General features: G+C 40.8%; 1 protein-coding gene across 2 annotated transcripts in view; it reads left to right on the forward strand.

Annotated features, from left to right (window-relative positions):
* The first annotated feature begins 10,438 nt into the window (after positions 1-10,438).
* The window catches only part of RDX (radixin), a 99,759-nt gene continuing 96,636 nt past the window's right edge, over positions 10,439-13,561 (forward strand). For both annotated transcript variants that reach the window (XM_032640165.1, XM_032640164.1), the window contains exon 1: positions 10,439-10,648. The gene's annotated coding sequence lies outside the window, so the exon portion shown is untranslated. The remainder of the gene's footprint in view (positions 10,649-13,561) is intronic.

Below are 13,561 nucleotides of genomic sequence, written 5' to 3' on the forward strand. Positions count from 1 at the left end.
TGGCTTTGTCCTCCACGGTAAATGGGAGCCCATTCACTTTGTCTCAGCCTCTGCTTTCTGGGGAACCCATGTTAAGACACTTATCATATCCATTGTTACTTCCTTTATATAAGATAGTATTTTTAATTTGTAGCTAAATACATGGTTGCCCAGAGTAAACCCCGTAGTATGCAACTTCTCTTGCAGCTATACTTGGTCATATGACTAAGTTCTGACCAATGAATATTATTATTTATATATAAATATAATAATAATAACATATATTACATTATAATAATATGTAATGTATATAATAAGATCTAATAAGATGCACACACACATACACTTTGGAAAATGCCTTTAAAAGAATGGGAGTGGCTTTCTCCTTTCCTCCTGGCTTTAATGTAAATATGATGGCTGGAGCTGGGGCAGCCATCTTTTGCCAAGAGTTGGAAGCCACATGTTGAAGATGGTGGAGCATGAAGATAACAAGGCTGGGGTTGGGGCTCCTGGTGATTGGGAAGACACCACATCAGCTTTAGAACGCCTACCTGGATATCATTTTAAGAGAGACGTTTCTATCTTTTTAAAACCACTGTTATTTGGGGCTTTTAGTCAGTTTCTGCTGAGCTTAATCCTAACTGGTCCAGTAGAAAATTGACTTTCTTTGGAATAAAAAAAAGAAAAAGGAAGAAAAAATAGCATCAAGTGTCATTTTATATTCCTTACATGGCAGCACTGGACTCAAAGGCCAAAATTTTTACCGTTACATTATACTACCTCTCGCAAATTTAGATTATATAAGCCAGATATCCAGTGACCCGATCACCTTTGAGTTACCAGAATGTTGACATTCCAGACTAACATAAAACAAATAGAATGCTATCCATTCAGAAACCTGGCCTGTCAATGCTTCTCATCTGCATGAATACATGACATTAATTACAATAGTACTTACTGTGGGTCAGGCCCTGTGCTAAGCTCTCTAGTTAGAAAACGTAAGAAATAGCACTCTATGAAAGATATGTTTGAGAAAGAACCCTAGTCTGGGATTTTAGTTGGGAGGCTTGCCAGTATCCTGGATTCAGACAGTGGTAGGTAGCAGAGTTAGAGAGGAAGAGTGGGCTAGAAGACTCTTTAAAAGATAATGTTAGTAAGACTTGATGACTGATGGAATGTGGGGGTTGAGTGAATTCAGGATTATTCTCAGGCTTCTATGATGGATGTCTCATCGGAAGATAGTTTCACAAATTGAGATGAACATATACAGAAGGAGGAAGAGGAAAAGAGGGAGGAGGAGGGGGAAGGGAAAGAGGAAAAGGAAGTTTAATGAAGAAGATGATGGGTTCAGCTCTGGGCATGTTGAGTTTGAGAGATTCCTGAATACCAAGTAGAGCTGTTAAGCGGGAAATGAATATATAAGCCTGGGAAGAGGGCTTAGCTAGAGTAATTTTCAAATTATTTTGTAATTTTCTGCTTTGACATTACCCCTTCCAGTAGACTGACTTTCTTGGGGGTAAAGTAGTCTTGTTAATCTTGGGTTCCCAGCACCTAGAACAGAGCCTGCAGCATAGCCAATGCTCAATAAATGTTTGTTCAGTGATTGAGCGACAGATTAAATAAATGAATGAATGAATTTCAATCTGTCAAAAAAGGGACATGTTTTTTTCATCTCAAGTTGAAACTCCAATATACATTCCAATGGAAACATGATTACAAACCTCAGTTGGTTGCACATTACTGTGGGTCCAGTTACATTACGTTTTAATAAGCTTCTGCAGACTAGCCTCAGAATTGAACCACCCTTCAAAATCATTTCCATGGGGGTGGGGTGAGGGACATTTTTCAAATTCCAAATTAGTTACACCATACTTTTGAACCAAAGGTCCTTCACTAGTTGGGAATGTCATTCTGTTATGTTTCCCATGAAGAACTTACATAATGCCCTGTACCTGCACCCTGGAAGCCATCATGTTTACCCTACAACTGAGAGTCGGTCAGAGTGTGGAGTGGTCACTACCTCAGTGCTTCAGTGCCACCCTAGGTACCCTTTTTTGGAATCAGGTCACTACAATGCCTATAGAAGGTGTCTTGAGGAAGGGAACAGAGGCACAATCCAGTGACTTGAAAAGCACTCCAGAGACTAATAATTGGACTAGATCAAGGACTTAAGTGGATTTGCAGAGGGCCTAGAGTTTGTCCCTTTTCTTCACACATAATTATCATAACAGCTAGATATTTATCAGCAATAGCCAACTCTGATTCAGACAGTCCCTCCAACTTTTCTGTAATCATTAAACTTATATTGTATGTTAGCTTCTTGCGTAAAAAAAGTGTTCATACATTCAATTACTAACTTAATAAATCTCATATTGTGTAAAGCAATTTGTAGTACAAGTTGTGCTTTAGTTACTTTAAGTAATGGTTGTTGTATTGCTCACTCAACGTTCTCAGAGAAACAGAACCAATAGGATATATAGAGATATGTATAAGAGCAGGGTTTTTTTGTTTGTTTTTAATAGGAATTGGCTCACATGTGATTATGGAGATGAAGAATTCCCACGATCTGCCACCTGGAGAGCCAGGAAACCCAGTGTTGTAATATGGTCTGAGTCTGAAGGCCTGGGGACCAGGGGACTGCTGGCAAAAGTCCCAGAATCTAAAGGCCTGAGAACCAGGAGCTCCGACATCCAAGAGCAGAAGATGCACCTCCAGCTAAAAAAAAAAAAAAAGAGAGAGAGAGAGAGAGAGTTCACCCTTCGCTCACCTTTTTGTTCTATTTGGACCCCCAATGGATTGGATGATTCACCCACATTGGTGAGGGCAGATCTCTTCACTCAGTCTATCCAATCAAATGTTAACCTCTTCCAGAAACATGCTCAGAGACACACCTAGAAACAATTTTTTACCAGCTATCTAGACTCAAGTTAACACATAAAATTAACCATCACAGTTGTATTTCAGGAAATAAGTGGCAAAGTCACAAAGTAAATAAGTCTACATGACAGCTTTGTCATTATAATACAGTAACTATGCCTAGATATTGTATACCACTAGTGTTGCCAAAAACAATATTTGAAGAATGTCAATGATTTTCTTTGCACTTAATAAATGTATTGTATTGGTACTTAGAGTTGAATACGTCAAATTGAGAGCAGCAGGTGTTGTAAATAACATTAAACCTTGGAGTCAGGAAACCTGGATTTTAGTCCCACACTAACTTCTTGGGTGATTTCATTCATTCATTCAACAAATATTTCTTGGCCACCTTATAATGTTCTGGACATCATGCTAAGTGCTAGGATACAAGAGTAAAAAGAAATTGACATTGTATCTACATTTTTAGACTGGTAGTTTAAGAGGACAGACGTCAAGTTTGAAAAAAATCTATGTGTTAACAATGTACCTGCTATTAAACACTGTGAAGAAAAGTTACGTGGAGATTGGACCAGGGTAGTAGGGTGGTCAGTACAGGCTTGATTGTGATGGACATCTAAAAGATGGTTAGGTGTCAACTAGGTGACTGGGGCAGAAGGAACTGCGTATGCAAAGTCTCAGTACCCTGGGTGGGACATCAGGCATATTCTAGGAATTATAGGCCAGAGTGGCTTGAGCTCAGAGAACAAGTGCAAACCAATGACCAGCAATAGGAATCAACAAATGAGTGTGGGGTAGGGAGGGGCAGGGAGATGGGAAGAAGTGAGATAATCATAATTTTTTCAACAAATTAACTCTGGATTCAGTACTGAGAACTAATTGTAGGAGGCACAAGTAGACGTGAGAAGACCAGTTAGGGGGCTACTGCTGGAGTCCAGAAGAGATAACTGTTGTGTGACCCGATTGGGAGTGGGATAGATATAAAAAGGTGGACAGACACAAGAGGAGGTAAAAGCAACAGGATTAAATAGTAACAGGCTGGGTATGAAGGAGGTGAGGAAAGTGTTAGGACGGCTCCTGCATTTCTAGCTGAGATAGGGAATAATGGAAGCATACCAGACTTGAGTGAGACAAACTCTGCAGAGCTTAATTTCTGTTTCTGCAAAATAAGAGGCAAACTTTAAAGTCCTGTCCAGTTCTACTGTAAAATTGTGTGATTGTGTTATGTAATTCAATCATTTTTTGAAAATAAGGAGTGGCCTAATTAGAGTAGAAATTCCTTATAGGTAAATACATTAGTTATCTGTTGTTGATCAAAAAAATTATCCCAAACTTCAGTGACTTAAAACAACAGACATTATCTCACAATTTCTGTGGGTCAGAGATTCAGGAGCAGCTTAGCTGGTGGTTCTTGCTCAGGGTCTCTCAGGTGGTGGCATTCAGAATGTCGGTAGTAGCTACAGTCATCTGAAGGCTTGACTGGGGCTCGAAGATTCATCTGCTCCCACAGTGGCTCACTCACAGGGCTGTAAGCAGAAGCCCTTACTTCCTCATGGGATCCTGGCAGGAGGCTCCATTTCTCACCACATGGGCCTCTCCACAAGGCTGCTTGAGTGTCCTCATGACATGGTGTCTGGTTTGCCCCAAAGCAAGTGATCCCACAGAGAACCAGCCAGAATGAAGCTGCAGTGCCTTTTATAATGTAGTCTTGGAAGTCACATGCCATCAATTCCACTTTATTCTTTTGTTAGAAGCAAGTCACTAAGTCCAGCCCACATTCCTGGGAAGGGAAATTAGGCCCCATCTCTTGATGGGTATCAAATAATTTGTGGTTATATTTGAAAACTACCACAGAAAAGTTTAAATCTTGACACTTTGCAAAGTGCTGGGTACCTTTCCTTGACAGTAAATAACACTGTTGTATAGGTTTAAATTAAAATAAAACTACTGTGTTATAAACTAGAAAACAGCTGCCTAGAATACTCAATGCTAAGTTAAGGGCGAATATTTATCATTTATTTATTTATAGCTCTGTAATGAGGCAAGGAAAGTCTAACAATGTACAAAGCTTAATGGGTCATAAACTAATGGATATTTGAGTCAAAAACTGTGAAATATCATGGTAAGTGATCCTCCATGTAAATGCTTTATGTTGTAAAATACATAATGAATTCTAGAAATTACTCATTGTTATGTATGAGAATCAAATATTTTATATGTGAATCACAGTAAGAACTGAAGGATTTTAGAGCTTGAAGAAAGCTTACAGATTGTCTGTCTAATCCAGCTCCCTTATTTAGTAGATGAGAAAACTGAGTCCATTAAAAAAAAGAAAAAGAAAAAAAGAAAAAGATGTTCCTATAGTCTCACATAGTCAGTGGCAGGAAGCCACTGCTGATGGGATGGATTGGCCATTTCACAGTAATACCGGGGAGGGGATTTAGTGCTTTTTGAGCTCCTTGTCTAGTTCTGAAAATCTACAATGCCTTAAAACAATCTCTGGGACAGGCCCAAAAGGTGTATGTAACATTCTCCCTCTTTTAACATTGTTTGCAAGTAAAGTACAGACTAGTCCATTGGCTCTTTCAAGGTCACTTAGCAACTTGTTGGTAGGAATTGGGAATAAAGCCAAGGTTATAGATTTCCTCACTTGGACACTTTCCACTCCATTTATTACTTACCTCTGAAATGTTATTGCTGTTTATCATGAACTAAATTGGCTTTATTACCTAAGCAGAGAGGATTAAGCAATAACTTTTACCTTGTCTTTGTTGAAGACTACATGCTCATATCTGTAATCACATTATGAATTATGTACCTATGTAATTTAATCTTAGATAGGGAGAGAATAAAGGTAGGAATCCACCTGTGGTTTCTTGACTCTTAGTTTGGGTACATTGGACATGAAACCTCTATTGACTGTACTGAAATTTTATAGCTTATATCAGCAGTTAAATTTGTATGGCTTACTAGGCATACAAAGCAGATGATAAGATAGTTTTATTTACTTTGCCTGTTTTTACTGAGGTCTGTTATATTGGTGAACACATTGTGAATATGTACTTAAATATGCAAGATAGTGTGAATAGTATGAAATACCACAGTTTACAACAGAAGATTCACATTTGTATTTTTTCTATGTATAGGTTTTAAAAATAGTGATCTTACATTGCTGTAGCTTTTAAAAAATAGTGAATACATTTTTAAATTAATTAATTAATTAATTTGGCTGTGTTGGGTCTTTGTTGCTGCACGTGGGCTTTCTCCAGTTGTGGTGAGCAGGGGCTACTCTTCCTTGCGGTGTGCGGGCTTCTCATTGAGGTGGCTTCTCTTGTGGAGCACGGGCACAGATGCTTCAGTAGTTGTGGCACGTGGGCTCAGTAGTTGTGGCACACGGGCTTAGTTGCTCTGCGGCATGTGGGATCTTCCTGGACCAGGGAAACCCATGTCCCCTGCCTTGGCACGAGGATTCTTAACCACTGTGCCACCAGGGAATTCCTGTGAATAAAACTTTTTGATGGAAAAATATTTTAGTATGTTATGGTGCTCCAGATTAATTTAATTCTAAACTGTAGTAAAATCCTTGGCTTGAACGAAACTATATTTTCCAAAGAAATAGTTGGAAATGAAAGGCCTATTTTAGCATGTTATCTATGTTCATTTCATTAACAAGTATTTATTGGATATCACATTTGCTGTACTTATAGTTCATATATTTCCAGTTACTGAGTCCTAGAGTGCCCGTAGACACTTAAAAGTCAGCATCTTCCTAACCTGCCTAATTATCTTCATCTCTCAGTTCTACTTTTTTTACAATCCGCATTTATCTTAATGGTACCCATCAGAAACCCTGAAAACATTTTCACTTCTCCTTTTCTCTTACCTCTCAAATCTTTTGAAAGATTCTATTTCCTCTTTTTTCATCCTCACAAACCTCCCAAGTTCAGACCCTCATCCTCTTGTGCTAGAGGCAAAACTGTCTACATAAGGCATCCCTCAGAATCTCAACATCCACTTTCACTGTCATTGAACCTCTCTCCCAAGCAATCCACACGGCTGCCAGTTACTTTGCTAACATAAATCAGATCACATTATTCCTCTTCTTAATACCTATTATGGAAATTCCCTGGTGGTCTAGTGGTTAGGACTCTGTGTTTTCACTGCCGAGGGCCCAGGTTCGATCCCTAGTCTGGGAAATAAGATCCCACAAGCTGCATGGCATGGCCAACAAACCAACAAACAAACTAAAAACAAACAAACAAAAAAAGAATACCTGTTATGGACTCCTATTTCTTCAAGGATGAAGGACAAATTCTGAACTTCTCGAACGGACCTCAACTTACCTTTCTGAAGTCTCTGGTAAATATGCTTATGTCTAAATATCAATGCCATCTTTCCACTGTGTCTCCCAAGCTAATTGCCTTTCCCCTCACTTCTTTTAGGGAACTTCTACTCATTCTTTTACTCTCCCCTTCTCTGCTTATCTTTCTCTTCTCTATGCAGAGTTAATTACTCTCTCTTCTGTCTCCTTGACAATAATGTGTTTATCTTTATTATGGTGCATATTACACAGCATTGTTTGTTTGTCTTTCCCATTACTGAATCTAGAGGGAGATGAACAAGTGTTATTCAAACTAGTAAAGGCCTGGAACTCAATGTTAGTTCTAGATAAAAAACAAAACAAAACAAAAACTTCCATTTATAAACCATACTTGCAAAAATGAATTTTCTTCATTTTTAAGAAAGACTTATACGTGCTAGTGAGACAAATGCTTTATAACTAATCATTGGAATCCCAGAATTCAGAATTAGCCAATATATTGTGGTGGAGTAGAGCAGGATTCTAGCATGGAAGACTTAGTAATAGCTTGTTCATCAGATTTTTTCTAAAAAAAAGTAGTTTTAGCAAATGTGATTTTACCCCTTAAAATCTGAAGTGTTGGAATTAAACTGAGAAAGAAAAATTTCAATTAAGCCTTATATATATATTTTTTTCCACTGCAAAAGTAATACAGAAAATACTGAAGAATAGAATAAGGGGTGGGGGGGAGGGGTGCCCATAGAAACATCATCCTGAGACAACTCTGGGTTTCAATTTTTCCTTTTTTCTAACACTTCATAGTTTTGTTTTGTTGTTTTTAAACATAGATGTGATCATACTACATGGTTAGTTTCATAACTTGTGGGGTTTTTCTTCACTTAATACTATACTTTTTAAATTGTTACCTAAAATGCTACAAAGTACTTATGGTTACTTTTAAGACATTTAGTTTCCATAATCTTTATTTTTGCATCTTATAAATAATATTGTGACATACAGCTTATGAACAAAACTTTTGCTCTATTTCAGATTATTTCATTCAGATAAAATCTCAGGTACAGAGTATGAATATTTTTTTAGGTTGAATCACAGCACCAAACTGTTTCTAAATAGGTTGTTTCAGTTTACACTCCCACTCACAATGTCTGGGAGCACCCTTTTAATCTCACCAGCACTGAATATTATCCTTTACTTAAATGTTTACTAATATGATAGCTGACTGAAGTATTACAATTTTTGGTCTGCTTGCTGTTGAAGAGTATAGGATAAAATCAAGGCTTTGGAGTCAAATAATACTGGGTTTGGTCACAGCTCTGCAACTTCCTAGCTGTGTTATAATACATCAAGCAAATTACTTAATTCCTTTTTAAAAATAAATTTATTTATTTATTTATTTTGGCTGTGTTGGGTCTTTGTTGCTGCCCGTGGTCTTTCTCTAGTTGCGGCAAGCAGGGGCTACTCTTTGTTGTGGTTCCCGGGCTTCTCATTGCGGTGGCTTCACCTGTTGCGGAGCATGGGCTCTAGGCACGTGGGCTTCAGTAGTTGTGGCTCGCGGACTTTAGAGCTCAGGCTCAGTAGTCGTGGCACACTTCCCAGACCAGGGCTCAAACCTGTGTCCCCTGCACTGGCAGGCAGATTCTTAACCAGTGTGCCAACAGGGAAGTCCCTACTTAACTACTTTGAGGCTCTCTTTATTCATCGGTTTTTTAAAAAGGTCAATAATAATATTTACCCCAAACTCAGGGTTGTTGTAATTATTAAAAGAAATAGTCATGTAAAGCATTTCACACCAGTGCCTGGCATGTGACAAACGATAATGAATGCTTCATTTTCTGTTGCAAAAGTATGTTTGATTAGTGTACTATCTAGGAATTCACACAATACTTTGACTATCTTTATCCACGCAGCTTGTTGTGGAAGGCTGGACAATCACCTGGATAATTCTTGCACTCCAGGGAGGTCAGGGAGTAATCTTATAGTTAAAAAAAAAGTACACACCTGGTTCCCATTCTTGAGGAATCTAAAGGCCTTTGAGTTAACTCTTGGGGCTTTTAATTGTTCAGAGAGGTCTCAAAGGGCAATGGTGGAAACTCACTAAAGAGTAAATTTAGTGAAAGTAATCAGGGGAGAGAGTTCCTGGAAAAGCTATTGTCTCAGGGAAGGCAAATGCTAAGGCAGGAAGTATATGAATTATTTGTTCTATAGAAGTTAAGTACACTCGTGAGGTTTTATTTGAATCTAAAGTTTATTAATAAAAAGTATATAAAGCACTGCAAACAGAGCAAGCTCGGCGAATCTGATTTTGTGCTCTTTCTGTTTCTATACTCAGAGCAAGTTTTGCTCTTTGAATCCCAGCAGAAAATACCAGGGGCTTGGAAGTAGATGACAGAACATCGACCAGAAGTCTATCTAGTACCGACCACTAAAGTCAGTGGGCTAGAGTCACACCATGATCAAATGCCTAACTTTCACAAAGTCTAGGATAATTCAGGTTTGGCTGCTCTTTGGGGTCCCACTTGCAACATTTTCCTTTTAACCGACTTCTTCCAACTGCAGAAGAATGCCAGAGATAATAAAAATTTATCAAATATCCTTGCCTGGATAAAAATCTGCACTCTCGATTGGGGCCATATCCATTGAGGTTTCGGTGGCGGTTTAAAAATTGCCCCTGAAAAAGCAAGTTTTTCTAGTTGGGTAAATTCTGCAAAAATAATGTAAAGTTCTTTATTGCATGCATAAATTCCTCTAAGGCAGGTCTTTTGCTCTCTCCAGGTCCAGGATTTTCAAGCTGAACAGCCAAGTAACACGCTCGACTCGGTTCTGGATTCCCTCGGGGAAGAATTCCTCTTTGGGGGCGATAGAAACGCCCTCGGTGAGTTTTCTGGCACCAGCGGGAGTTTCAAGTTTCCACCCATCGAAGGGAGGCGGCGGGCCCACTCACAGCTCCGGGTTGGGCGGCTCTTCTTCCCTGAGCATCGGGCTTAGCTCAAGCCCAGTCCTCCCCGGAAGGAGTCCCCCACCCCCGCGCTCTCCCTCTTTCCCTCGGGGCTCCGGAGCCGCAGCCCCGCCCTCGCGCGTCCCCGCCCGGGACAGGGACCCCCGGCGACGCTCCGCGCGGCGGGCGGCCGCGAGCCCGCTGGGCTGGGAGGGGCGGGGGCGGGGGCGGGGCGTGGGAGGTCTGGCGGCGGCGGCGGCGGCGGCGGCGACTGCGGCGTTGCTGCTCGGGACGCAGCGCGAGGCCGACCGGCCGGCAGGGGGAGGCGGGGGGCGTGGGGCAGCCCCGCCTTTCCCCCGAGGAGCCGCCAGGCAGCCATATTGCGGAGCTGTCTGCGGTGGCGGCGGCGCCTCTCGTCTCTCGCGGCCCATCGCTGCCTCCACCGCCTCTCCCTCCCTGCCGCAGCCGCGACACCCGGCGCCGCCGCGCAGCGCCCCGGCCACACTCAGGGCGGGAAGGAGCCGCCCACTCTCGGGGTAAGCCGCCGGCGCCCTACCTTCCCCCACTCCCGTTCCCGGGCTTCGCCGGAGACGCTGAGGTGGCGGCGAGAAGTTTCGGGGCCCAGTGCTGCCCGGCGGCCGCGCCGCGAGGGCCGCGGTGTCGCTGCCCTAACAGCCCGGCTGGCCAGGCCGCATCCGGGGCCGCGGGAGCCGCGAGGCTCTGCCCGAGTCGTGGCTGCGGCCTGAACACGCCGGTGCGCGCTTCTTCTCCCTTCGGGCGTGGGTCCGCCTTCAGCGTCCGCCCCGGACCCCCTCCGCCTCGAGCTCGGTCGGGTTCCCGCTGATCGGGTGCGGCCCCGGGCTCGGCCTGGCTCGTCCCTTCTAGGCAGTTTGAGAATACAGATTTAAGCCTAGGAAAAATTACGTTTTGCCATGTAGGGAAGGAATTTATTACAACTTCTTCTCCCCGGCCTCCAGTTTGAAAGTAAGGGTGTTGAATTACTAGAGAACGTGTGTTCCGCCCTGGTGGCAAAGGGATGTAGCATTACGGGGTTTGGGGCGCGAACCGCCCTTAGCCACCCGCACCCGCGCGGCGAGGGCCGCAGTTCTGGCCCCGGCCCTACCTGCTGCTTCTACTGCTGAAGGCGGCCTCCGAGCCCCATAACTTTCTTCGGCCTTTGAGGCAGCCCAGTTTAGTATCTTAGACCCCAGTAGACTAGTTGAGGACATTACAGTCCCCCCTTCCTTTAAACGGTTGTAAACTTAATTCCCGGGCTAACTTTGAAAGCGGGGGTGGGGGGCACTGCATTATTGCAGTTTAAATAGAGCACTTCACTTTTTATACAGATGTGGCATGGTTCTTTAACCATTCACAACATGTATTTAGCGTTCTTTACCATTAAGGAGTGGTTATTAATGAGGCTGGAAGTAGGTTAAAAGTCAACTTCATCAAAGATACATTTTAAAATACAGTTGAGATTTGTGTAGAAGACATTTTAATGAGTTCTGTGGCACTAAGGACGGGCATGATGTAAATGTAAAAACCCAAGATAATAAGGATTTATTTGATAAACGAGCACTTGGACTTAGACATTGCAATCTATTGTTTATGGAGCATACATTTTTTAGAACACTAAATACTCTCTTATATTTCGGACAGAGCTCTGAATGAACAATTGCCCCGTTCATTTTTCTGGATAAATAATGGCTTAATCCATTTGCCATAACAGCATTATTATCGATGTATTTAAGAAGAGGGACTAATATTCAGGATTGCATTTAAAAAAAAAAATTTCAGTATTACATTACTTTAACCAGTGGGCTTTATCTTCCAGAGACTAATTACCTCAAATGTGGTAAAATGTATTGAATAAAACATATTGAAGTTAATGGTATCCTGTAAAGTTGATTGCACTGACTTTGTTTCTTTTGCTAAACCACTTTTTTAAATATATGATGGGATTTAATAAACAGTACATTATTAGTGAGGAATGAATAGACATGCATTGGAATTCTTTACAGTTTTATTTAAATGAGACAAAATTTGTGGCATTTAGGAATGTTAAATTCTTGCCCTAGTGGATTATACATTGTTTTGTTCACTCCTGTATTCCCAAGCATGGCAGAGCATGTAGGAGAGGCTCAGAAGTTAAATGTAATTAATTTCAGCATGGGGAAAGTATGTTTAGTCTATCCTTTGTTTTGGACATTTGTATTAACTGGAAATTAAACTGATATCCTTTTTTCTGTGGCGGTGAGAAATGACAGATTCTGCTGTTCTTTCTCTCTTTTGTTAAAACTCGGTCTCAGGGAGAGAACAAGGCTTATTTCTTCTTTTTTTGCTTCACTATTCCCAAGAGCAGAATTGGATTTTATTATTCATTTTTATCTTTGGCAGGCAGTTGAAATGAAAGTCTTTATGTACTTTTATCTTAATTTCAGTTCTCAATCTTCTAATGTAATCTGTGTATAGTCTAATACAATGGAGCCTAAAATCTTGAATGATGATTGGAGTCTTGTTTTTTCTTCCATTTTTAACTTGATTCAGTTCAACTTGTACAATTTAAAAATGGCAAATTTTAACCAATATTTCCCAAAGACCAAAGCCTAAAAAAATGTGTTCTATTAAGATTGTGAAGATAGCCATGTTGGTGAACATAACTTGATAGGGTAGAGTTAATATCATATCGTGCTATTGCTGTGAATCTGGGAAGTTGAGGAAGTCACCGTTTCTTGGATGGCTTGGACCTCCTGCAGACCAGGAGCTAGTGGGCACTTCTCACGACCCTGATATTATCCTTGGGGTACTGGATTTAGTGGAACTGGATTGGGTTGCTGTAGACTTCAGCTTTACAAGGTTATTTTAAACCTCATGGTGTTAAAAGGCCTTCAGGGAACTTCCCTAACTTATGCAGCAAGTATATCCTCACCTGTTGCGTGATGGAATGGCCAGTCTGACCCCAGAGAGTTCCTGAATTTCTAGCCTCTTTCAGAAGAATCCTGCCTTTACTGTTCATATTAGTTCCTGGTATATTTTTCAGTATTAATTTATAATGAACATATTTTAAACCATTTTTAAAGACTATAATAAATTTTATGACAAAGTTAAAAAAAACCAGAAATATGTTAAGGAAAAAGTAAAAGTTCTCCCCAGCTTCCCAGAACCCTCCCCCCACCACCTCTCCCAGTCCCGGTCCCTGTTTTTCAGAGGTAATTACTATTAGCTATTCCTTGTAGTATATAGAAAATGCCAATATTTATGCAAGGGTAAACATATACTTTATATATATCCCTTATTTGCAATTTTAAAGTCTTTGAAAATAAGGTTATTTTGTAACAAACATTGAAAGGGTGTTTATTACTGTGTTGAGCATTAAGTAATTAGTATTTCTCGGATTTTCATCATTTGAATGAAATAAAAATGGAATTTCTGGTAATCTCAAGTGTTCT

This window comes from Phocoena sinus, chromosome 8 (assembly GCF_008692025.1).
Source record: "Phocoena sinus isolate mPhoSin1 chromosome 8, mPhoSin1.pri, whole genome shotgun sequence".
Classification (NCBI taxonomy): domain Eukaryota; kingdom Metazoa; phylum Chordata; class Mammalia; order Artiodactyla; family Phocoenidae; genus Phocoena; species Phocoena sinus.